Genomic DNA, 25,773 nt, shown 5'->3' on the forward strand with positions numbered 1-25,773 from the left:
AGATGTACCAACTCAGCATCTGGCTCCATGTCCTTTTAGTTTCAAGGCATGGTTGGGAAAAAGAGGCTTAGGTTCAGGTTTCAAAGTTGAGAAAATAAACTAAAAATGGTAAAATGGTTCCTTCAGTCAACAAAATTACTAAGTCAACTGGACCACACCTTCAACCCATAAAAGACCAATTAAACAAAAAATAGAGAAAGAAAGAAAGAAAAGAAAGAAAGAAAGAAAGAAAGAAAGAAAGAAAGAAAGAAAGAAAGAAAGAAAGAAAGAAAGAAAGAAAGAAAGAAAGAAAGAAAGAAAAGAAAGAAAGAAAAGAAAGAAAGAAAGAAAGAAAGAAAGAAAGAAAGAAAGAAAGAAAGAGAAGAAAGAAAGAAAGAAAAGAAAGAAAGAAAGAAAGAAAGAAAGAAAGAAAGAAAGAAAAGAAAGAAAGGAAGAAAGAAAGGAAGAAGAAAAGAAAGGAAGAAAGAAAGAAGAAAGAAAGGAAGGAAGAAAGGAAGGAAAGAAAGGAAGGAGAAAGGAAGAAGAAAGAGGAAGAAGGAAGAAAGGAAGGAAGGAAGAAAGAAAGGAAGAAAGAAAGGAAGAAAGAAGAAGAAGGAAGGAAGGAAGGAAGGAAGGAAGGAAGGAAGGAAGGAAGGAAGAAGGAAGGAAGGAAGGAAGGAAGGAAGGAAGGAAGGAAGGAAAGGAAGGAAGGAAGGAAGGAAGGAAGGAAGGAAGGAAGGAAGGAAGGAAGGAAGGAAGGAAGGAAGGAAGAGGAAGGAAGGAAGGAAAGGAAGGAAGAAGGAAGGAAGGAAGGAAGAGAAGGAAGGAAGGAAGGAAGGAAGGAAGGAAGGAAGGAAGGAAGGAAGGAAGGAAGGAAGGAAGGAAGGAAGGAAGGAAGGAAGGAAGGAAGGAAGGAAGGAAGGAAGGAAGGAAGGAAGGAAGGAAGAAGGAAGGAAGGAAGGAGGAAGGAAGGCCTTCCAACCCCACCCCCCCCAAATAAAAAACAAACAACCCTATATTTCTTGTCCATTTGTGCTTGCTTTGTGTATATCTATAGCATTTGGATATAAACCTAGATGATGTATGCATTTGTGCACACTTACATCTCAAGGTCACACAGTCACATGAATGAGGCCCAGCCAAGACTTTGCTCCTAATATCCCATGAAAAAGTTAATCTGGGAAGTGAAAAATTCAGAGAAAAGCTAGACCCCCTCCCTGCACAGTCTGCTGGCTTGCATCTGTGGGTGAGCTCTCTCTGTGGCCTTTTTTCAGAGTGTTGTTACTTCGCTGCTGTAGTGTTGCCTACGTTAGTGACCTGCTCTGTGTTTGCAGCACATAGCAAGCCCTGCAGAAGACCACTGGTAGGTACATGCAAGAGGAAAAGACCATGCTCTTGCTCATCCATTTCAATACCTCAGCATAATATGAGGATCCTACTTTGCTCTGAAACTTTCCTGTGTAACATGAAGCCCTGAGCACCTTCATGACACATCTGTGTCTACATGGGACATGATTATGGCGGTTCCTGGTGGCATTCATCGAGAGGTGGAAACTATCAATGACAAAGTTGACCAAGATTTCATTTTCCTGTTGGAAATTTTCTGTCAGCAGCAGAGAAAGCACAGAGGCAGACATGTCAACTAATTCCCTGGGACTCCTAGTGAGAGCAAGTCTATCAACATCTCAGCAGCATATTCTAGGCCCCCGATTTTTAATGTAGCTTCTAGCCAGGTGATCTCCAAGCAGCTTAAGCACTACTGGGGAGGCAGTAGTATATTTAGGGAAAAATCCTGCTATCAGACACTAGCAGACTAGCCTAATGCAGCCAGATACGCTCACAGACAGGGTGAGACATTTGGCCTCTCAACATGATGGGGAAGAGCGGCAGGTGTGTGTGTCATTGCTGTGAAGAAAACTGGCTTGAACAAGGTATCTGCTTTTTGGGGGTTTGTGTAGCTGTAACTGTCTCCTCCCAGCCAGGGCCAAACCCTGAATAAATACTTAAACAAGACACGGTGACATTGGAGCAGACCCAAGTCCTTCCCTAGATGAAAACATTACCCATGTCACTGACATTGCTAAAAGGTGTGGGACGAGGTCCCCATCCATCCTGCTAGTGGGGCTGGGGCTTGGGGAACAGGGACGAATTGTCCTGGGAGGGAAAGGGCAGGGGCAGGGGTGGCGGGGGTGGACCATGAGGACAGTGAGGCTGTCCTGGTGGCTTTGGGCTCCTCTACTTCCTGAGATTACATTAGAGTACTGGTATTTGCTGAGATGTTTTAGCAGTGTGTCCCCGGTAGCTCATGAAAAGGCATTGTACCAGGGGACAGCACAGGCTGCCTTGCAGAGAGGTTGCCTTCCCACAGCACCAATTAAGTATAATCTCAGCGACCTAATTGTCTTTTTCTTGAGTCGGAGCTGTTAAGCCCACTCAGAGGCATTTTATGCCCTTGCTGTCAAGCCCGGTGGAGCTGAACATAGTCCTTGTTTTTCTTATCTCACCCAGAGCTGAGATCACCAAACTCTCATTTAGCTACTCTTATATTTAGTACTTCCTTCTGCAGTGTCACCACCCTCTGCTCCTCCAGGACAGTGGCTCCCATCAAGGCAGTTGAAAATGAAAGGGGAGCACAGCAAAGCAAGAAAAGAGACTGAGTATCATTTCCTCTCTCTGGTACAGCTAAGCATGGTCAGCATTATTGTGGACCTCTCTGTCCTTCTAAGCAAAAGTAAATAAAATAAAAAGCATCTTCTTTACAAAAGGCAGCACTAGCTTTCCTTGGTGAAGTGCCCTTTGGGGTTCATGTGCCTTTGTGCTGAGCACTGATGGGTTGCACACTATGGAAGCTGGATCTGCGCCTCCTGGAGGGAGATATGTGCTCAGGCACCCTCCTTTATTATCTTTCTTTGTGTTTTTCCCTGGTAAAGATTTCTCTATGGTGTTAGCTGTGTGAGGTGTGGGGTTGGAAATTGGCCCAGAAATTTGTTTTATATTGGCCGCTAACAGCACCTATAGTATACTACGGGTTTTCCACTGTTCAAGAAGGGGTAGCTGCAGCCCTGAGGAGTATCTCCAAGTTCAAGAAGTGGACCAAAGACAGAACAGAAATGAAGGGTAAAAATTTCTGTAAAAAATCAACTCTATGTGCTGTTGGGAGCAGATCACAGCACCTTGCTGCATGTGTGACCCGTAGCCTGTTCCCTCCAACCCCAGCTGGCCAGCTGCAGGGGTTGTGTGCACCCATGGGTGAAACAGGAGCTGCCCATCCTCTGACCCCAAAACTGGCATCCTCCCTGGCTGTGGCCCTTTGCCCAGCTAAAAGCGTCATGACTGTGGGACCCCCAGCATGTCCACAGAGTAGTGGGCGCAGTGCTGGGTCATGCAAGGATGTGGCTTATCTGAGGCCTTATTCACAAGAAGCAGCACTTAGTAGTGGTAGGCATTAATGGAGACATGGGCTATAAGCACGACAATACAGAGTATCATGCCAGAACCTGAATTAAGCCCATTAGTGAGGAGAATGGTGCTAAATCATTGCAGTGGGGATCTTACAAAACATGCTTGGCTGGAGCCAGCCCCGCCTGGTTAGGGCTGGGGTTTGCTTTAGAGACGATCGCCTTTTGTTGTGGAGAGACCTCTCTCTCCTGGAGTCAAAGTGCAAAAATACAATCAAACTTCTATTACGCCCATAACTTGCCTGTGTGACTTTATACTTTCTTTATGCTGGTTGATAGACTGCTGTTATGATTGTGTTGACATTCATTTAATGGTACTCACTGACACTTTCATTTAATAAAAATCTTTTCTTACTTTGAACTGCAGCATTTTCTCAAATGTGGCCTGTGGTAGTTTGCATTTTCTTTATTATTAATTAAAAGTAAACGCCTTTCTTGAGAACATTTCATTGCCATGCAGATGAAGCCAGTGCCTTCAAATGGATTTTTTCCACTTTTTATTTCTTTAAATGTATTACCTCCTAAAGCCTGATGAAGTAAGAATTTGAATAACTATTTTTGAAAGGTAGAATTCACTGATAAGGTACAGATAAGCAGTTCAGATTCTTATCATCTCAATTTAACTGCTTTGGCTTATTTAAATAGGGGGAAAAAGCAACTTGCAATTCAACAAGAACAGCTTCTCCAGAGGTTTTCCCTTATGTTAGTCTTGGACTGGGTTCAAATGCCGTGACGATGCTTTTATCCTGTCAGCACTTCCATGCTCTGAATTCTCATATTGACTTTTCAGACCATACAAGCCTGCTGAAGCAGTCCTTGTCACTGCAGTTATGTCCAAATATGCAGAGCCAGTTTTTCAGAGTCAGTTCACCTGGGGATGCTCAGGATTGCCTGCCAGCCTCAGCTGTCTAACTTGTGCTTGCATTTTGATGACAGCTACCTAAGGAAATATTCTGATGCCATGTCGCTTCTTAAAGAAATCACCTCAGTTGGATGCTTAGTTTTTGAAAGTCTCAGAAATTCTCCTTTCCAGATTAATATACCATCCTTGCACTTTTGTGTGCATTTCAACCCCTTTATCTCCTTGCTCTTGTTACCAATTTTCCTCCCTTTTTCCTTTTTTATTTTTGTTCTTGTTTTCTTTCTCTACATTGCCTTAATTTACTAGCTGCTACTCCCATCCTAGTCTACCGAAGTGACAACTTGTTCACATTAATAGGTCCCCGTAAGACCCAGTTTTCCTATAATGTCCACCAAAGGTTGCTGATAAAAAAATCATGCATCTAAATTAAAGCTTTAGGTGCTTCCTTCATTTAGGTTTTCCATACACCTGTGTGCTCCAGTCTTGTCTTTGAACTTTTTAGTCTCTAGAGCTGCGTCCTACTTTTTATGCCTTGGGAAAAGTTGAAAGGAATAAGTGATTAATAATAAACTTTTTGAAGCCATAATCAAAGGGTATAGTGCCCATGATAAAAAAAATCTCTCCTTTCACTTGACTCAGAAGTTCCTGACCAGGAAAGATGAGAGACACTAGGGAAAGGATGTGGGAGCTGAGATGTCACCATGATCCACCAGACCCTTCACTAGCGATAGCCAGCAGCGTCCTGTATGGGAGAGGGGAATGTACCGAAATGGAGCCCTCTTCCTTGTGATTTCCAGTGAGGATTTGGTTTGCATGCCTGTTCTGTGTCTTGGGAGACACTTGCAAAACCCCAGGGTCCCTCTGTCATTTCTGTCCAGTTTTCACTCATGAGCAACCAAGCATGAAGGCAGCTGGGGCCTGACCATGGCTCCCCAGTTTGGCACCAGTCTGCTCCAGTGGAAGCGGGAGCGAGAGGCAGAGTTGGTCTCCTCTTGGCTCGTATATCCCACTACTGTGCAACCAATGGCGTGCTCCTGTCATTTTATGTGCAAGCCACAGGAGCAAAATGCAAGGGAATGAAAGGAAAGGAAAAAAAAAAAGAGAAAAAACGGAGGTCTTCCAGCCTGTCTCAGGGAGGCATCTTATCCCAACATAACCAGGTAGAGCTACACTGCTCTCTTAGATGGTTATGAAGCATCTGTGCACAGCAAAGCCCAAGCGGCAAAGGCTACCAAGATATGGTTTGCAATGAAGGCACCAAGACAACAGCGCTGCCCAGCTTCACAGGGAGTTTTATCGGGAAACTACATGCACTCTGCCCAAAGCAGTGCCAGCAGTGTTCCCGCCTGGCCCAATTTAGAGTAACTTTAATAAAGGAAAGGTCAAAGGTGAAACCTGAACACCTCAAATTCATATTTCTGCAGCCATGTTTAGAGATGGCTGAGTTGACTAGCTGATACCTGTCTCTCTGAGCACCCACAAAACCCAAGACTTTAGCACTCAGTACCACAGAAAAATCCCTGTTTCAAGCACTTAATTATGGAAAATGTGGCCGAAACACTGGGAACAGTTGGCATGGTGGCTTGTAGCTCATCTTTTCTGAACATGAGGGGTCCCTGTGCACAGGAGTGCAGTGGTTACAGACAGGGAAAAGAGACAGTGTCTTCTCAGCTGCCCATCAAGGGCTGCTTTACTAGGCATTTTTGGCTGCTGTCCATGCAGCCTTTGTTGTCTCATTCCCAGGGCTGCTTCCAGAGCCAGCAGACTGCTCGGAGAGGGGGAGGTAAACTTGTGAGATGGTTCCTCATGGGAGAGGGGAGGGAGGACAGCTTCTCTACTGCCTGGATGTTTACAAACAGAAAGGCTGGTTTGGAAATCCAAAATAGCTATGGAAACTTTTATTTCAGCTTACACCTAAAAAAAACCCCAACAGTCTGAAGCTCAGGCTATTCTCAGTGTAGTTTCTTGCACAATCATTAAAAATGTGGGCTGTTGCACCCTTAAGTAACAAAACTGCTGAAGCTACTTCTGCAAACTAAGTGTAAGTGAAGATTTGCTTCACTCAGGGGTCTGTGTCTCATGCAGTAGTGGAGAGAGACCAGCGGAGAGGAGATGAGCATGCCAGCCCTGCAGCCATCTGCACTTCATGGAGCCACCTCACCAGGACAGCATGGTCATGGGAGAAACAGTATTGAATGCTGAAGGAGAGTCACCAGCACCAAATATTTTTTATTGGCAAGCCCAATATATTTCAACCAGCTTCAGGAGCACTGCAGAAAAGCCTTGTGGAAGACATCCTGCCCTGCTGTCATGTTTCTGCAGGGTTTCAGGGCTGACATCAGCATCTGATGAGCTGATCCATCACTCAGGGTTTATACCCAGAGAAATCCGGAACTAACTTGCTGCACAGCACCAACCACTAATTTTAATAACAGGTAAATCAACATGGCATGAACAAAATTTTTTTTTTAATTTTCCAAGATCTACCCACTAGAAATACTTCTTGAGGAAAACCTTACATGCGTATCTTATGGACACTCACACTTTGAGCATTTTAAAATGCAGCACCTCTGCCCAGTTTCCAAGGATAATGCCATATGTACTGTTTCTCCCATTTGTGCCTGGATCCATGACAAACATGAATAAGCTGCTTTCACTTTCATCTTTCACCTCTCTATCTGCAAAACACAATCCCACTGATTTCGTTCCATGCTTTCTTTCTCTGGCCGCCACCTGCTGACTCAACCCCATTGCCCTGTCCTGAGGGACAAATGAACGCTATGGCTTTGTCTTCCCTTTTGGGAGTGATCCTTGTGCTCCATTTACAGACTGTCTTCCTTGGGCTTTCTTATTCTTCACTTTTTCCTCAAGTTTCCCTCCCTTCAGAGCTCACCCTTCGTGTTCTCGGACCATGGGCTGGACGCAGAGGTGGGCTGTCCAGTGCTCACCAGGGGTGGTTTCTCCTGGATGTTCAGAGGATCAGTGGTTTCTGAACAAGGTTTTCCAGAAGCAGACCCAGGATGTGAAGTTTCAGGCTTAAATCCACTTCTGTGTCTTTTCCAGTCTCACAAACATTTCCTTATCTAACATTCAGTAATTAACCCTAAAGTAGTGAATTCCAAATAGTCAAGCTTCAGTAGAAAAATAACTGTTTGGATTCTGTATTAAAGGATCATGGTAAATTTATAACTACCCTGAATATTTAAAACATCTGGAATCTGGAGTACCTTGGTGCTCAGAGCTTTGGCTTTTATTCCATCAATTAGTGGAGATTAACTGAACTGAGTGAGGTGACTTGGATTTCCTCCTTGTTGTGTCACAAGGGCTGTTAAATCCCAACAGGTCTTCCTTCCATGAGCAGATGTAATTGGCCATTGCACACAGAGGCTATTACTTTATAGACCTATACTGGAGTTTGGTTTTTGTTTTTTTTTAATTTTACCTTGCAAGAAGGTTGGGAGAGGATAGTGTCTTTGCTGGAGGCAGCCATGATTTCTTGGGGTATATCTGCATTTCTACAAAGGTAGAAAGCTGTTTTTCTGTGAGGGTGACTCTCTGCTGGCCACACACTAGTTTATTTTAGATACGTCATTTAACACCTGTGCAGCCAACTCACCTTGGCAGAGCTCAGAGTAAGGTCTCAGAGCTGAGACTTTACTCCACTGGCAAACCTGCAGCTGCCTCCTTGGGTACAGAGACACGTTTATAGAACTGTGGTCACTGCAGAGTGTTACACTGTCCCTCTGCTCCATTGTCACTAGGACTCAAAATGGCATAAAGCAAAAGCACAGGTGTTTTGCTGTATTTCCAAAGCTTGAGGAACCTGGAGGCTCAGAACAATTTTTGTTTTGGTGTCACTCTGCTGGGGCATGGTCTCTACAGACCCTGGCACCTGAGCTGACAGCCAATAAGATAGATTTGAGCAGGACAGACGCTCCTGTCCCAGCTCCCACCACCCTTCCTGGGACTGGGCATGGCATTACTGGAAGGTGACAGAGACGTCCTGACACTTTGAGAGAGTTTGTGTTCCTGCCCTCTTTTGTTCCTGCTGCTAGGGACATCCTCTAACTTTGGAAGAAAAATGCAGCCTGGCACACTACCTTCCTGATTTCTGATTTTTTAGTTTCTTCCTGATTTCTGCTCCCTAGGTTTCATTCTAGGAAGTCTGGATGTTTCTCTGTTTCTGCAATGAGTTTCAAATGCTGTGCAGCCACCTCCAGGTGAAAGCGTGGCAACAACAACATTAAACAAGGCATCCTAAAATCTGTTTCAGAAGACAACTGCAGACTGAATAGTGCAGTGTACAATATTTTCTTTTAAAGTTAGGGTAATAAAGAGGGAGAAAAAAAAAAGATGAACTGGCTACACAGCAGCTTTTACAAAATGGATTAGCTCAATCCAGCCCTAAGCCAGTGCTTTCTCTTTCCTGCAGGATCTTAGATCTGGGGTTCTTCAAAAGCCATCCATAATATGTTGTTAATGACTTCTGTAAAGTTCTTTGTAAAATGAGGGAAAAAAAAGGATGCTGGTGCCTCATTGTTCCCGTTTTCGTGATTCTACAGGCACAACCTCCCTCAGCAGTGAGGTCTTCCTTGGCTTTTATCATCCAAGATTACCCTAACACTGATGAGTTAACAAGATCTGACAAGATCACAGCACAGGGCAGTATACCTGCAGGTAAAACAAAGGTCGCTTTGGAGTCATTTTCTCACAGTCTGGAACACACAAATGTTCAACTCTGAGAGGTTTTTCAGTGGTAAGGGGAGACTGGTAGCCCAGTAAACACAGATGCGCTTGTTTGACGGTGGCTGCTTGGATCACCTCCACAGGCTGTTGGAAGCCCAGTCTAAGCATGTTTACATAACACCACCAGCACAAACCCTGTGTGATTGTATTGGCAAATGAGTTAGTGGCTAAGATAATTTAGGAACTAGCTGTCAGATACAGGAGAAGCAAGCACAAAGCCAACTCTTTCTTGTAACCCAAAAAGCAGTGAGAAGTTATCTGAACAGCACGTCTGTTGAAAACTGCAGGGTCCACCATGACCCACTGTTACAGACAACAGTTGCCTTTACTGCTGGGATGAGCGTTGCTCTCCCTGTGTGACTTGTCCCTGCTGGAGCCACCCGGGGCTAACGCCCCGTGGTTGGATCATGTATCTTCAGAAGAGCACCCAGTCTTTGTTATGGACTACTGTATATGCTTGCTCTGATTTTACAGTGCTTGTCCCCATTTGTGTCCCCTCAAAGAACAGCTCCACTATGTTCAGCCTTGCTAATGTCCACTAATGCTAATGTCCAGTTTATTTCAGTCCCTCGGTAAGGTGCTCTCTCATTTAATTTTATCTCCCAGCTATCATATCTGTGTTTGCACAACAGAAGAATGCATTTAAGTAACAATGCAAAAAGCAAAAATCACCCATTTACACTAAGTTTAGGTAGTGTAAGCCTCTTTTCCTTTCCTCACTGGGAGCACTGGGAAGGCAGTGGTGTAACACTGTCATGTTACCAAATTCTTCACAGAGCATACGCCTAACATGCCTCACCTCCCGTTTAGCTAACCAAATCATGAGCAAACTCTTTTGAGCCTGGATAGCAGCTGTTTTGGGACGGTCTGTGTGGGGCAGAGGCTGACGGTGTAACGTTAGCAGTTTGCCACGGCTGCACTATAGAACAGCAGGGTTTGAGGACAGCCATATGTGCTACAGCCATGCAAGCAGCACATACGCTGACAAGCTTAACATGGCTTTTCTGGAGTTTTTCCTGTGACTTCCCATCAGTCTTGGGTATGATTTTCTGAGCTCTTCCTGTCAAATGCAGATTTTGTTTGCCATTCATGGAAGCAGACTGCAGATTTGCAAAACCTATTTTTTCGAACCAAAATATGAATGCAGATAAGCGTCTTCCACATCCACAAGTGCACAGTTGCAGCAGGAACAATAGCACCATAAAGGCTGGGACTCATCTGAGCCCCCAGTATGTGTTTGGGCTGGGCTCAAGGGAGGAACGCCTGTGTTGCAGGCAGGGATGACAGACCTCAGCAGAAACTCTGGTACTCAGTGGTGCTGGAAAGGGAAGCGCAGCCTTTCTGAAATTGGAGTCAGCCCCTGGGAGCACAAGAATTGCCTAACAGAGACCACAAATGTAGGAAGGAGGGGTTTTTTACCCCTTTACTAGGCTCTGCAGGGCCATCAAGCCTGCCTGACCAGCACAGTTGGTGTGCTCCTTTGCAGACAGATCTGCCTGCAGTCTCGCAAAAATTCTGCAACGGAGTCTGGAAGAGAGACAATATAAAGCCAAACTGCATGTTAAGCTAGTTGCTGCAGCATGCTTTATCTATCTCATCTTTGTCTTTCCTACCACTTTCTGTAATGTAGAGAGCTGAAACTTCCTCATGTGACTGGTTGGATTATTATTTATTAGAACATCTAGGGCATTAGCACTTTGGGGTGCCCCATCCCAGGACTTCAGGAGGTGTGCAAGCACTGTGAAGGCAGTCCCTAACCCAGAGAGCCCATGCTATAAAACACAGAGTAATGGGTAGATAAAGAAAGGAGATTGGGAGGCGGCAAGAGAAACCAGTGAGACAGGTTTGGGCGGCATGTCAGCCAGTAATCTCAGCACACCAGTGTAATTTTTGGGGGAGTCATGCTGGTAGAGGCGTGATTTGAGAGAGGTTAGCTTAGGGCTGTTACTAATGGGGGCTCCTCCCGTAGTGAGAGACAGTCCAGGAGGGAAGCAGCAAGCTGCCGGAAAATGTGCTAGGGCTTTGCCATCTTGAAGGAAAGTTGGCAGTACAGTAGTATCTGAGAAATGAGATGCTCTGAAAGCCATGGAAGCCAAGACAAGTAGATACAAGCAAATTCCCATGCAGTGCCCTGCCTAATAGATCTTTTTTCACTCTGAGGGTCCAGAATGTCTGACTCCAGCAATCTGCAGGGCCATAACATTGACCGCAGTTTCCCCCTCCCCTCCCCTTTAATTTTCCTTCCTTCCTTTGTGCAAATAAAGAAAATGCACTGGGAATTCTTTTGAAGACAGTATGCTTGGGGTTTGCACTGGAATTTCATAAGGAAGCTTACGAGACATTATAAGATGCCTTTAGAAAAAGACTCTTTGAAGCTTTTATCTTAATGCTTTTACCTCTAGAATACACAGACTTTGCATTCAAGAAAAGCACTTTACAGGGAGAAAATTAAATACATAATGACTTGCAGGAGACCAGGAGACTGTATCCTGAGGAGTTTTACTGTGGGCTAACACCAGGGAAACTAAAATACTCACATACTCTTGACCTTGATTTTGGCATTTCGATTTCATGACAGAAAACAATCAAGGTAGGAATATTTTATTTTTGTCACCTACAAATGAACTAGGAGCAGAGTGCTGTAGATCGGTATCACTCATAATGGTGTAGTTGGTAGAAAATTCTGTTTCAATATTTTACTTCAATTATAAGAGCTCATATTGCCTTAGGTGAGTGTGGTTAAAAAAATCACATAATAACAGGTTATTGTGCAATGGACTGTAAAACCATCAGACAGGGGTGTAAGCTTTTTTTTTTTTTTTTTAAGTGAAAATCCACTGAATAAAGTGCCTGAAGTATTTTTCTGTTATTTTCTGGCATTCTTCCGAGCGGTTACTTTCTAGTACATGCTGAAGACATGCTGTAACTTCAGTTAGCAAAATACTGTTGACTTACATGAAAAAAAGAAAATGGTTATGTACAATTGGATGAGTCACATCAGTTAGGAAGGCAGGAAACTTCAAATACAATGTATTCTTCTGACAATAACATTCATCAAAAGGAGATATGAACACTGAGGTACTTGTTTCATGGGGAAGGTGGCTGCTGAGGGGGCTGGTGGTGTTTTCCTTATGCTAGCATAAATAGAGCAGTGCAACAGCTCTAGCATGGTCTTGGTTAAACATTTATTAAACTAAAGAAGCTGCCTCTATAAAGGAGGAGACTGCATTAGATTGATCTAAGGCACTTTTATGCCTGTGTATCCATGGCCACAGTAGTACAGTGCACCCGGCTAAACCCGTTTTGCCACAGCACAACTAACCTGCAGAGTCTGCCAGATGTTGGCATAAGGCATCCCTGAGATCTTCTCTGCAGCTGTGAACAGATGAGGATGCTTAGTACTTCTTTCAAGGCTGCTTTGGAGAGCAAATGGACAAGTGTGCACTCTGACAGCCAGATACTTCCATACAAAAGATGCTGTAACAACTATGGGTTCAGGGGGCTGCTTGGTAGGTGCAGGGCTACACATAAAATGAAATTACTTAAAAAGCATACTACTGCGGAATTATAATTCAGTGCAGGCATTGTACTGCCCAGCTTTTGATCACCTATGGATATTTCACCTGTACCTGCCAGCAGTGGCAGTATTGCTATAGGAATTATCTGTTTTCCCTTGTCAAGCTATCCCATCAGCCTGGAGGAAAGCATGATGACTCTGAAGTTATGGGAAATAGTTACAGAAGCAGGTCATGGATGAGGCCATCTCCCTCACTTTGTTTCTGTTAGGAGAAGTGTGTCCAGATCTGCTGGGAAATAAATGGAGCCCAGGTTGAGCTCAGGTCTCAAAGGAAGCGATCCTTCCAGGCTACTTATCCAAAGAACGCTGTAGTCATGCAGCAATGGCTGGAGTAAATGGTTTTAGTAGAAATACAGAAGAAAAAAAATGTGATGGTTTGCAATTTCACAGAAAGGTACAATAATATGTTTGCCATGGAATTAATTACACGTTATAGTTCTGTGCTAATTTGTGCCTCATAAATAATGAAAATAGCACTGGGGCAATAGGTCTGTCTCTTCTGAGTCACTACTTCAGTTATTACATATCTGAATATTGTGAATCAGAAACTACATTGGGATTTATGGCTTTAGCAAAACTGGTGTTCCCCTGTCTAGTTGCTACCATGCCAGACTTACTCTTCTCGTTAGAACATGTTTCATAAGGTCTTACTTTAACAACTGTAAAACCTGTTCCTATGCAAAATCTTGAGCAATAAATAAAACATGTAATATATAAATATATACGTGTGTGTGTCTGTAGACCTATATGCTTACATATAGGTTTTGCTACGTTGTGAATTTCCAAATGCTTTTAGAGACAAATGACTTTGCGTTGGTGGCGTACACTGCATGCAGGCAACTCTATAATGAAGAAGAGGGGTGATTCCTGCAGCTCTCTGAGTCGCTGTCTGAGCAGGCAGAATTCCTGCCTGCTGAAGGAGTTGATTGCACATAGACTGCTGCTCTCTGAGTGGAAGTAAGAAGTCAGACAACATAGCAACTGCTTCCTATCAACTTATAACTGCCATCATTAATATTCCCTTCCTCCCCCACCCCCACCCTATTCATGACCTGTTTTATTTTGCTGTTAATGTTTCTCACATGATGTTCAGATTCACTCCTGTGGTAGCATCACAGCACCTAACCTCTGATACTTGCCACGTGGCTGTCTGCAGCCAAACCAGCTGTGCCAGACAGTTTATAGCTAATGGAGAGAGCCAGGGACCTTCTGAGCACATTTATGGCTTTTCTATTTTAGACATCTACTTGAGGATGAGATGTGCCACAGTCCTGTCCACCTTGCCTACGATGACTAGGTCCCCATGGTAGATGAATGGAGCCAAGAGCAGTTAGTGTTAGCTAAGATGAAAAAGTCTGCATTTAGCTTGATGAATCTTCCACTGGGTATTTAGCCCTCTGCTACTGAATTGTGTTGATTTTCCTTCATACATTCTTTCTTATCTGAGCTTTTCTAAATGGTTTCTCAATGCCAGATTTGCTTTGCATTTGATGGAAATACTTTTACTTTCTAGTGGCAGAATACTCTTTGGACAGCCTGTGACTATGAAAGTCCTCAGTCTCACCACTGAAAGAGACAGTGATAGCTAACTCGCATGTACAGCAAAGCGCTCCCATAAATAGCAGGCTTATTTGGTAAAGGGTGGTTTTGTTAGGCGGGGAAGGGAGAAACATTTCAAGGCAATTTTGTATCACTAGATATTTAGGTTCAGAAATGTCTTTATCCGCTTTGGGAATGCACTTCCTGTTTTGACTTGCACTCTAAATATATATAATTTTTAAATTACAGGTTTACGTCAAGAGAACAATTTAGTCAAGTATTTCTTTCTTTGGAGAACACATCCTTGTTGTTACTCATAAATTATGGCATGCATTCAGGCATAAAGAATGTACGGATCTATTAATCAGAAACCATGATTCACATTACGGGTTCTCTGCAGGAAACAGCTCTTCTGGATGTGGGAGCAGTTGATGCAAAGCTGGCAAAATGAATGGCGACGGAGGTTCGATTGGAGGTGCAGGGAGTTACTGGCTGGGAAAGACATTGCAGGACAAAAGGATGTGGCAGAGATTTTAGAGGATCCATTTCATGCCTTGATGTAACCTTTCTGTACAGCCTAGCCGAGGTAGCCCGCAGTCAGGGCATGTTTAGCCTTCTGCGCAGAGGTCTTCTTATGCTGACAGCTAAGGTAAACAAACTGGGAACCTTACAGAGTGCCGAAAAATCAGCCAGGGTTCAGCATCATTCAGCCACCCCAGCAGCTGGAAACTGAAATTTGGCCTTCACTACTGGGCTGTCTTTGTGCTGTGTCTTGTTCTAAGCCCTGGATTGCAAAGAACCAAATGGAAAGATGCCCCACATTGTGTGTGTCCTGGCATTCAGACTCTATTTCTTGCAGACAATAATTTAAGACTCAGGTTTACTGACTAGGGACGATGCCTCAGGCATGCCTCTGACCCACACTTGTTTCAAAGCGTAAGAGTTTGCTGACTGACCTCTAGACAAGGACAGGGCAGATCAGGGATGCAGTGAGGCTGGGATTTCAAAGAACAGCCTGCTGCAGTAAGAGTGGGAAATGTACAGCTGGAGTAAGCTATACTCCAATTTCAAGTCTATGAAAGTGGCAGCTGAGGGACAGGAAGGACATAGGTAGCCCAGACACTTCTGATGGCAATATTTTCCCAAAGTTTAACAGGCAGGAAGAGATCCAAAACTTTGTTCTGAGGTTCTTCTCCCATCAAAAGTTTGGACATATTTGTTTCTTGGGGAATTTATCCCAACAGAGTCAATGTATGATCATGAGAAGAATGTCCCTCTAAATCCAATTTTTTACATGTGTTTTCTGGTGGCTGTTGTACCTCTGGGGTTTACAAAGATCTATTTAGCAATGTGATGCTCTGCCTTAAAATGCGAGCACCGTGTTTGAGTGTACACATAGAATTACCATGTGTAAAATGACATAACTATATACTCTTCTGAATACTGAATAGGGCATATCTGTATGTAATTCAAAATATCATGCTTGAAAAAAATGCATGTTTGTCTCCCATATGAATTGCCATAATAAAAACTGAATCTGTCCCAAGTAACATTCACTTGTGTTGGTACTATGTCCGCCAGCAAAAGGACAATGCAAGGCCTCGAACAAAACCTCTGCCTGCCTTTGAGGCTGGGAATGAGACTCTGGCTATGGCCCTTTCGAGACATGCCTTTGCTGAACTCTCCTCTCAGTAACTTCTGCTCTGAGTGATACCCTGCTAACTCAGAGCAAACTTTGAACTTCTTTCCATGGAAGTCAGCTTACAACTTGTACTAATGGGCAGGTTGTGTCATTCTGCTGTAGCTGCCTTGTGGAAGGGAGATAGTTAATTTACATAAATTTCACTTACAACATTGTATGAGATAAAAATCTGAGATCTCCCCTGCCCCCAACACACACACACACACACACACACAGACTTGCATTTGAGTTAACATAGGTTTTGATGCATTTTAGTGTCACATTGGCCAATGTCAAACATGTAAGCTTTTGATAGAATTTGTGTGTTGCACGTGACAAACCCAAAAGCTAACTTCCACTGTGTTACACCTCTAACCCTCAGCCTTTCCCTGATTTTGGAGCAATATGCACAAACCTGCCCCAAGGAATATTTGGTTCCCAGTATAGAGGATAACAACATCTGTTTATGACCACTGTGGTAAAGAGGAATTGCCATAAGAGCTTGGCAATGAGTTTTGAGTTTTCCCCATTAAGCTGATTCAGCAAAGCTAAAATGAAATGGCCTGTCAGAGCAGGCCAAGGGGAACCATTTACTACTCAGAGAGCTTGCAAAGTGTATCTTTGTTTTCCCCAGTATCTCAACTCCAAAGCTTTCAGGACCATGATAAACCATGCCTCATTATGTAAAAGAAATTGAAATCACTGTGCATAGCTATCAGTCACTGGCCAGGCCTCAGCCCAAAGAGATTTTGGCTGAAGAAGGCTTTGCAGTGAACGTATCCACCCTTTTGCTCCACAGCGCTGTGAAATCTCTGAACCAGGGTCAGGGTATTACTGGTAGGACAGGATGTGCTGAGACCCTAGCTGAGCCCACCCACGTTGCAGCAGCCTTGCGGCTAGAAGATCCCCCAGCTTCCTCTACTTACTTAATCTTTCTCATATCATTATACATCCCCTTCAGAGCCAAGTTCCAAAAACAGTGCCCATCCTTTTCCTTTTCAAGTTGGTAGTGTTCTTTTGTCCGGCACATACACATATGCACGCACTCAGGCACACACACACACAAAATGGTTCCAGCTGTTGCAAATTATAGCACAGAAAAATCTTAAAAAAAAAAGAAAAGAAAAGAAAAAGTGAATGGAAGATCAGCAGACAATCCAGAGAATGAGGGAGTAAATGTTTCTCATTAGTGATTAGATCTTTCACATGTTTTCCTGCATACTTGTGTTCCTTGGTTAGTTCCTTGCTCTCAGTTGACATGGGTTGGACTAGAACACTTGCAGATAATTTTTTAAGAGCCTTGGTCTTCTGTGAGGATGTCTTGATTGCTTTTTTGTTTGAAAATTGAACTTTGCAAACTCTTATTTTGTTAGGAAAGGACATTTAGGTCCACAACTTTGGCCTGAATCTCAGGTTAGCTCGGTAACATTCATAGCAGCAGCAATGCCTTTATTAAAGGCCACCACAGAAACCTCTTGCCAAGTGTGAAAAGGAAAGTATAAGTGATGCTTAAAAGTCACCTGAGACTTCTGCTGGCCTAAATAGTATCTTTCCCAACTAATTCTCTTTGGGACAGATTCAGGTTTTTATTAAGATACTTCATATGTAGGACAAATGTTGATTCTTTTCTGTAAGTGTGTCAATTAATCAAGACGTCAAAGAAATGTTGTTGTTTGAGTATCCAAAAAGATTACAGCTGCCAGGAAAAATAAATTCCTTCTTATCTTGTTGGATTGTTTTACTCCTGCATGATGGTAAATTTTCTGATACCATTGATCTGTTTGAAATGTGTTCTGGATTTCTACATCTAATAATAAGCAACCTAAGTGTTGAATACCAGGTGGGATAGAAGCAGACCTGGTACAGGCCTACTGGACAGCAAAATATGTCATTCACAAAATATGAAATCCATGCCTAATGACAGTTGTTTTCATTTCTCCCGTTATCGGTCCCCAGCCTTCAAACCTGTATTTTGTTCATTGAAATATCTCATCTGACAGGCTGAGTTGTGCTGATGCTCAGGCAATATAACAAACAGTAAAATAAAGCCAAGTGCTAGGAATATATTAGAACTGTTGCCAAACTATGCTGAGATAAACCTGCTAAAATTAACAAGTGCATTGTTTTCCTTGAAAACATTATCTGTCCTGAAAATAAAGTTCAAGACAGTAATACATAAACCTATAGGCTTGGGCCAATTTCTAGTCTTGTTTACACTGATGTAATTGACATCAGAAGTTGGCTTGCAGCGTGCTTACACTACATCTTGGTGCTATTAGCAGTAACTGCAATAGAACTGGGGGCAATTTTTGAATATGTTTTACTTTAAGTCACATCTCCATGACAATGTCTTTTAGCAAGTGAGACATGTCTTCTAACCGTGTGCATGAAAAGGTATTGATCAAATTAACCCCAAGCCAGAAAAAAGCTAACACATATCACAGCTGAATTTTAAAATATTCCATTGGTTGAAGCTTTACTTTGCAAGAAACATTGCACTGTCTGTAAGTAATTTTTGCTTCAACCACAAAGAATATATTGGTGCACAGAAAATTTCTTTCAGGAATGGCTAGTTAACCTAGCAATTTAAAACTGCTCTGAGTGCAGAGTGTGGGAACAGTAAATAACCCTGGTTTCTGCTTTTCTAAATCTGTTACAGGAAAGCTCCATGACCTGTTAACTCCTTAGTCAGTGTATAACACTGGGGTTTTGTGGAGGCAAGGCTGAGGGCTTCTCATGTCTTCTGCCAATGCCCTGCCCCAAGCCTGGATACAAGGGCCAGACAAACAAACAATGGACTTGGGCAATGCGTGCCAGAGGGTCCCAGTCTGCTTGCGTGCAGACTGGCAGGGCTTTCTGAAGATATTGCAAATTAAGAACTCTGGAACTTCGCAACATAATGAAATGGTTGAGGCTGAATACCACACAGCCTAGGAAACCAGACCTTTTTCAAACACCACCCAACTTTCTGTACATTTATTGTACCTGCCAGCTCACTCTTAGGTGTCCAGCAGCATCTCCAACGTGTTGCAGGGCAGTAAGCACAGGGTTCTGGGTATGCAAAAACATAATTTGACTTCTCTCCACATTTGCATACATTTAAATGTTCATGCACATTTACGTGCACTTGTTTACCCATGGTCCCATCACAGAGCACCCCTGCTGATTCACTGGCAGAGCTTCACGCAGTTCTCACTTACCGGTTTTCATGAGGTCTCCCAGCGAAATGCCAAACATATTTGGCTCTGTTTTGTTGTGAGGTCTGATGAGATCACAGAAAGAAAAATGCCCTCAAGCCATTGCAATAGAAATTAACCAAAAGACTTCCTCTTGGGGAAATGCCTTACCAGGCATGAATCAAATGTCAGCAACATGCAAATTGCAGAAAGTCCTTCCAATCCAGTGCCATATATGGATCATAATCGGCAGGAAGATCCTGATCTGGGTCAAAATCAGCACAGGCATGGAAAAGGCTTTTTGGAACTGAATGTGAATGTATGGGTTGGCAAATAAGAGTCTTCAGTCTTCACTTTGAGTCCACACATTTTGTGCTGGTTGTGGGTTCATTTAATTTCATTTGGGTTTTCTTTAGTTCATTTCACACACAAAGCTTTCACGTGGAAGTATCAATTACTAGTGTTTTCCTCTGTCTCCATTCAGCTATGAGATGGTCATCCTGTTATCCACCAGGAGTAATCAACCTGACAAATCATAACCTAGTGACGACTGAACTTGTCAGATCTCCTATTTGCACTGCTGCAGCACAGCATATCTGGATCTGAAGTCTTCAAACACTTGGAAACTTCAGTTAGCAGCAAGCAGCATGAGCTAATGCAAACTCAAGCACAAACATTATTTTCTCTCTGTGCTGGCTATCAAGCCGCATGTATGGTCCTGGGTGCAGGGTTCCCAAGCCCTGATCAAGGACTGTGGTAAATACCACCATGTCTTTGGCACAGCTAACTTTATGTCTCTGTGAGAATCAGAACTTCCTCAGGAGCAAGCCTTAGCAGAACAAACTCACAAAGGCACCCACAGACCTCCCCACTCCTGCTTTTGGTTAAAATGCACTTCTTTGACCTAACATGCACACTGGCCCACAAGTAGTCAGAAGAAGCACCAAGACACATGCATGCACACCCCTCTTTCTTCTCCTGAGGGAAAGGATGAAAGATGCTAACCCGCATGTGGCAGAGTTTGGTCACATCACATAGAACAGGCAAGCCTGGCATGTGGGTACTATGGTGGTGAGGGCAGTACAGCAGCCATCAAGAATAGAAAACAGTGTAACAGAGCAGCCATTCTCATACTTCATGGTTTTTGATGGTGACTGGAGGAAAGCCCTGTTTGTGAGAAGGAATGAAGGCAACATGCTGGTCATGCTGGCCATGATAGTGGCCAGAGCCATGGCCCTATGTGGAAGGATTTGGGATGCAACACCAGGCTCAGCAGCCAAGCAGCATGGGCAAGCTCTCGGAAAAGGGCAGCACTAAAAGTGGGTGGGAGTACATCAGGGAAAAAGGCTGGTAGCACCAGTGGGGCAGCAGGGGAATAGATTTTATGGGAAAATTTTAGTGGGGAAGTTGAGAGACAACTTGGTGAATGGAGAAGAGAAGACAGAGATAGAAGACAAAGCTTGTAAGAGCAGGAGGTAGAACCTTCTCCTATGCCTGTGGTCTGAGGTAAAGAGAAGGAATGACTATGTGCACTGGCTCTCTGAAACAGCAGGAGGTGAGGTGTGAATTTCCATAAGCATTATGCAAGCACCAACACCACCATAAATAAGCCACAGCTTTAAAAAAAAAAAATCTCCTGACTGCAGGAGGTAACTTGGTGACCCAACAACACCCATGGGGATGGAAGAGGAGGTGCCCCTCACACCCCTAGGGAAGGTGGAGGTTAGCTCTCCATGCCCTGTGCAGAAACCTCCCAGATTAAAGGTCTGTGGTTTAGCAGAGTGAGCATCCTCCTTTCTTTGCCAGGGACAAATGCCACTAACTTTCTCTGCAGAAGGGAGGACCTCCAGTGCCCTGTAGCACTGCGTGAGGCCCCCAGCCTGGCACACTGCTGTGCACACATGCCTGCTGCTGCCTCCAGCCATAAACATGGTGCGGCGTTTCTCCCCCAGTGCTAATTAACGTGGGATGTGCATTGAATCCTGCAAATAGGGAGCATATATCAACTTGTATCCTGTTTCTCTGAGCAGAGCTGTTTTCTTTATCCCCAAATGGACCAAGTAATCAGACAAGTTGAAAGTTGGTCTGTTACTAAATACTTAACAATATCTAGCTCCTATGGCCATCACACTGGCCTAAAAAGCCTCCAAATCGTCAATGTTGCAAAAACATTCTGCTGTTCCCCTCCCCTGACATTATATCTCTCAGCAACATTTGCAAAAAGGTTGTAAGTTTGCAGAGCAAAACTAGGTCAGGATTGTCAAAACACAGAGGTTTAAAGTTAAGGTGCTACTTCTGTGACTTTCACTGTGATGAGCCTGCATTTAAAAAAAACAATGTGCATTCGAAATTTAACATTAAAAATCACAGGATCTTTTCAGTATTTTCAAAATCTGTCCATTTTGTAGGAGAACTGTCCTTTAGAGCCATATTTGTTTTTTTGAGATCCTGTCCTCAGATTTAGAATGAAATGCTGCTTGTAATTAAATATTGAATGACAGGAATTACATTCTCACTGAATTAACCACTAACCCATGCAATTCAGTAAAGGAAGGTCCTTTGCAGAGGTATCAAGTTTGCAGCCGCAAGTTGCAAACACCTCACCTTCAATATTGCCGTATTTCCCTGGATATAGTATGGTCTAAATCTAGGAGTTAAATCCTTTCTGAATGGCAACACCTCTTTGCATTTCTATTAAAAATTGCAGTATCATGTTCTGGCACTCTTGGTAAAATAATTAAGCTTCTATACAGATTTATAATATGAAGGCACCAGCAAACCCCTCCACTAAATATTTTATGATCTAGTCAGTAGGGATATTACATCTGGTGTGTCTTTAGATATATTGTCTGGGGATACTGTGAAAAATAACTTGTATTAAACTACCTTCTATTTCTTACAACCTTCCTTCATCTCTTCCTCTCTCCCATAGCATGGTGCAAGGCAGGTCAATACAACAAAGGGGCAGAGAAGTAAAGACATCCACGTGTGTTTGGCCAGATGACATATTTCTGAATAATAATGTCAAATGTGCAGTTTTTACAACTAATCATATTATGAATTGGGATAAAATGAAGTTAATAACTTTGAACAGAAACGCAGATTAGAGAGAGAAGATCAGAAAAGCTGAAGCTTTTTGTTGTGATATTATTAAAATGAAACAGCATTTTTCTTTCAAAACCTCATTTTGAAAACCAGCAAAATTATTTTTAAAAGGTCTTATCCCATGAAAAGTAAATTAAATGTCTCATACTGGGTCAAATAAAATGTTTGTTTGATCAAAACTGGTTTTTTCTGGATTATGCAGTTTTGCAACTATATCAACTATGTAATTATTTAAATTGAAATAATCTTGCTCTGATCTATAAAAATATAGACCAAGACTAATTTCTCTAATACCCACCCACTAACTTTGGAATAATATCAAAGCATCTGGACTAGTATCCAAATATTTGATCAACATCAGAGCATAAAATGCAGTTTTATGCACTCTATCTAAGGCAATGAAAAGGTAGTTAAAATTAAATCCTTCCTTTGAGCAATATTTTCTTTTTATCGAATACCATTTGAAAACAGAAAGACAAGAAACAGGAACTGGAAATTATTACATCTCATGCAAGACTGATTGTTAAACAAATGCATAATTCTGTTCGTTGTTGTTAAGAGAGCTGATGAAAACCTTCCTTCATCAATTCAGACAATCTGTACACCATGGATGAAATTCAAGTGAGATGTCTTGGTATTGGCGACACAGTGGGAAATGGTATGCTGGGGTCCCCATGGCTGAGTCACAAGCTGGTAGAAGGCACAGCTGGTGCTGGGCACAAATGCATTGCAATAAGGTGGCAGAACGACCCAAGGGGTGACCACAGGTGGAGCTTAAGGTGACTTGGAGCACAACCTGTGTTGGGCTGAGGGACGTGCCAGGTACTGTCCCATTTGCTGCTACTGATTGAAGGTGACACCTTTTGGGAACCCTTTCCAGTTCTGGCTGGAGAGCTTTGTGCTTCATTTTGGTGAGGCACACCTGGCCAAGCCGTCCCTGCTGCCTCTGAGGTGAATGCAGGCTCTGGGCTCCTGCTCCCAGGGCAGGTTTCCATGTGGTTCTGGCTCCTGCAGCAGCTGCCAAAATCATCTGGCTAGGATGCTGTGCCTCCACAGCTCCCGTGTGCCATCCCTCTGATCACAGGCTGAGTGGTGCCCATGCTGAGCTTTTCATCCCAACCTTGGGACGGCAAACGGACTATTTTCAGAGCTGTAAGACACTATGGATATGATTAAATAAAACAAACAAACAAAAAGCAAAGGAAGACCAAAGTAATAATAATTGCAGAGAAAAATCTACTAGCGATGCTTCAGCAGGAGACACCCTGGGTGCCCTTTGGGTCCTGTACCTAAGTGGTACCTTATTCAGCCTTTGCTCAATGTAACCACAACACCATCCCATCTCCTGGAGTTCTGGTAAATTTTTAAAACCCATGTTCTCTGGTTTGATATTTCAGATGTAGTCTTTCACGGTGCTGAACATAATGCTGTCACAGCTAGCACTGCCTTTTTGGCACTCAAATGTCCCCAAGGGCTCCAAACTTTGTGGCAGCCAGCTTTGCCAGTATTGGTGTTGAAATCAGGGAGCGCAGTTTACATACTACAAGTAATAAGGGTTTAGAACAGATCTCTGAATCCCAAATGCTGTGTTTGTGGTTCTATACTCAGTTGCAGTGATACCTCTTTTCAAGCCGTGATACCTCTTTTCAAACTGTTAAGGCCACTGTAGCTTAGAGCACCAAGCTCTAAGACCACATACCTTATGAATATTATTGACTCTTTTGTGAAAGATTGGAGAACCTTCAAATTATTTTTCCCTTGGTAAAGCGCCTCTCTCAAAAGCATCTCGTGTCAAGATACTGCTAAAGGAACATGTTTGGATTGTGTCTCTGATGTCATAGGCTACAGCGATAAAGATCTTATTTGTGATATATCTTGAAATAGGGAAACACCAGGAAACATTACACATACTGCATTCACCAAACACCTTACGATGATCTGCCTGGCCAAAGTGCACCCCTTAATAGCAATATTTAGTATATAAAACTTAAAGATTGCTTTCATTGTAGCTTTTCATTCTCTCTCAAACCATCAGAAATACTGTGTGTGCAACTTAAGCCTGTGTTAAATTAAGCTTAGAATGCATAAATGTGAAGACTCAGGATCACTCTGGCTCACTAAATCAAGTTGAATTCTAGCCTGCAATGTAAAAAAATGTTTTTCTCCTTATTAAATGATAATAAAACATGGTATATTTTGCTCTTTCCATATAATTATGTCAAGCAGCTTTGTAAAAATGAAGAAATGAGAAGTAAATGCAACCTTTGAGAACACCACAGAAAGGCCCTCTAATTCCAGAAGATATTACTAGCATCTATAGACATATAGAACTTCCAGCCCCTAGAAATGATGAACATCATCTCTCTGCTGTGAAAAGCATCCTCCAGCCTAAGAATTTCACCCAGAAATTGAATGAGTTTGAATTACTAATCACATTTAGGTTTCAGCAGTGTTAAACAAGCCACCTAATCTTCTTATTCCTTTTTTTTTTTACTTATTACTTTAGAAAAGTGCTAGAGATCATCAGCATCCTGTATTACCATGATGACCACACAGAAGTTTCCCACTGCAAGCACACACTTTCCCATTCCTCTGTGGGAGCCCTTTAGAGGACGAGAGTCTTATACAGTTTTTTTTAAGTTTTGTACATTTTGGCAGCACGTGATAATCTGCTGGGCAGGCTGGCTCAAGGCCCTGCCAATGGCATTCACCATCGTTGTCTGATGTCCATCAGTCTTTTCCAGAAAAGGATGTCCACTTCAGTTGATATACTCCTTCAACATTAGAGACCTGGTTTCTCTTGATAAAAGCAGTGACTCAAGGGAATCTGAATCAGTCATGAGCAATCTGATGTTTACCTTCCTTTCCTGACTCTCAGTTATTCTACTTTTGTCAGCTTAAATAATTCCTCTCCTTTCCTAAAGTCTCTTGCCAGCTGTTGCCATGCTAGGTTCAAAATGAGCTATGGATTTTAATCTTTCTCTGTAAACTGGTCCCTTCAATACCTCCTGACATTACAAAACAACCCTAATCATTGTTATTCTTTTTCTCTTCCTTATGTTAGCAACATTTCTGAGAGTCCTGAAGGTCATTTCTCTTTTGTCTTTTCTGTTGGTTACTGACATTATCTTCTCTGCACTTTCTCATATTTCGCCTTTCCCTTTCCCCCCTCTTTTCTCCACATTCTCCTTTGACATTTACTGCCTGCATTAATGAGGGCATTGCTCTTGGGAGGGAGCTGGGTTTACCCTGCAGCTCACTGGGACATATCAGGGTGCACTGTTCAGCTGCCATGGACTGGGTTTTATTCAGAAAAGCTCAGGCCAGGTGGGAACCTGGCAAGCCCCAGCAGATCCCTCTGGCTGCAAGATTGCAGGCCAGGAGTCTGGGATGCTCTGCAGAATAAACCTGCTGCAGAGTTTGTATACAGCCTAGCACTTAACCCACCAGATGCGATGGTTGAAACTACAGGCATTGGAGGGGGAAGCTCCTGCCTCATGCATTTGTCTTTATTGCACCTTTCAGTAGTTTGGTACTGAAAGCCTTTTCTCCTGCCCCTCCCACCCAGGAAAATGCACAGCATCAAGTTTGTCTGGTCTCTCTGTGTGCCCTCACCCAGAGAGTTTATGGAATCACGAGGCGACAGCCGA

Source organism: Phalacrocorax carbo, chromosome 2 (assembly GCF_963921805.1).
Source record: "Phalacrocorax carbo chromosome 2, bPhaCar2.1, whole genome shotgun sequence".
In the NCBI taxonomy this organism is placed as follows: Eukaryota; Metazoa; Chordata; class Aves; order Suliformes; family Phalacrocoracidae; genus Phalacrocorax; species Phalacrocorax carbo.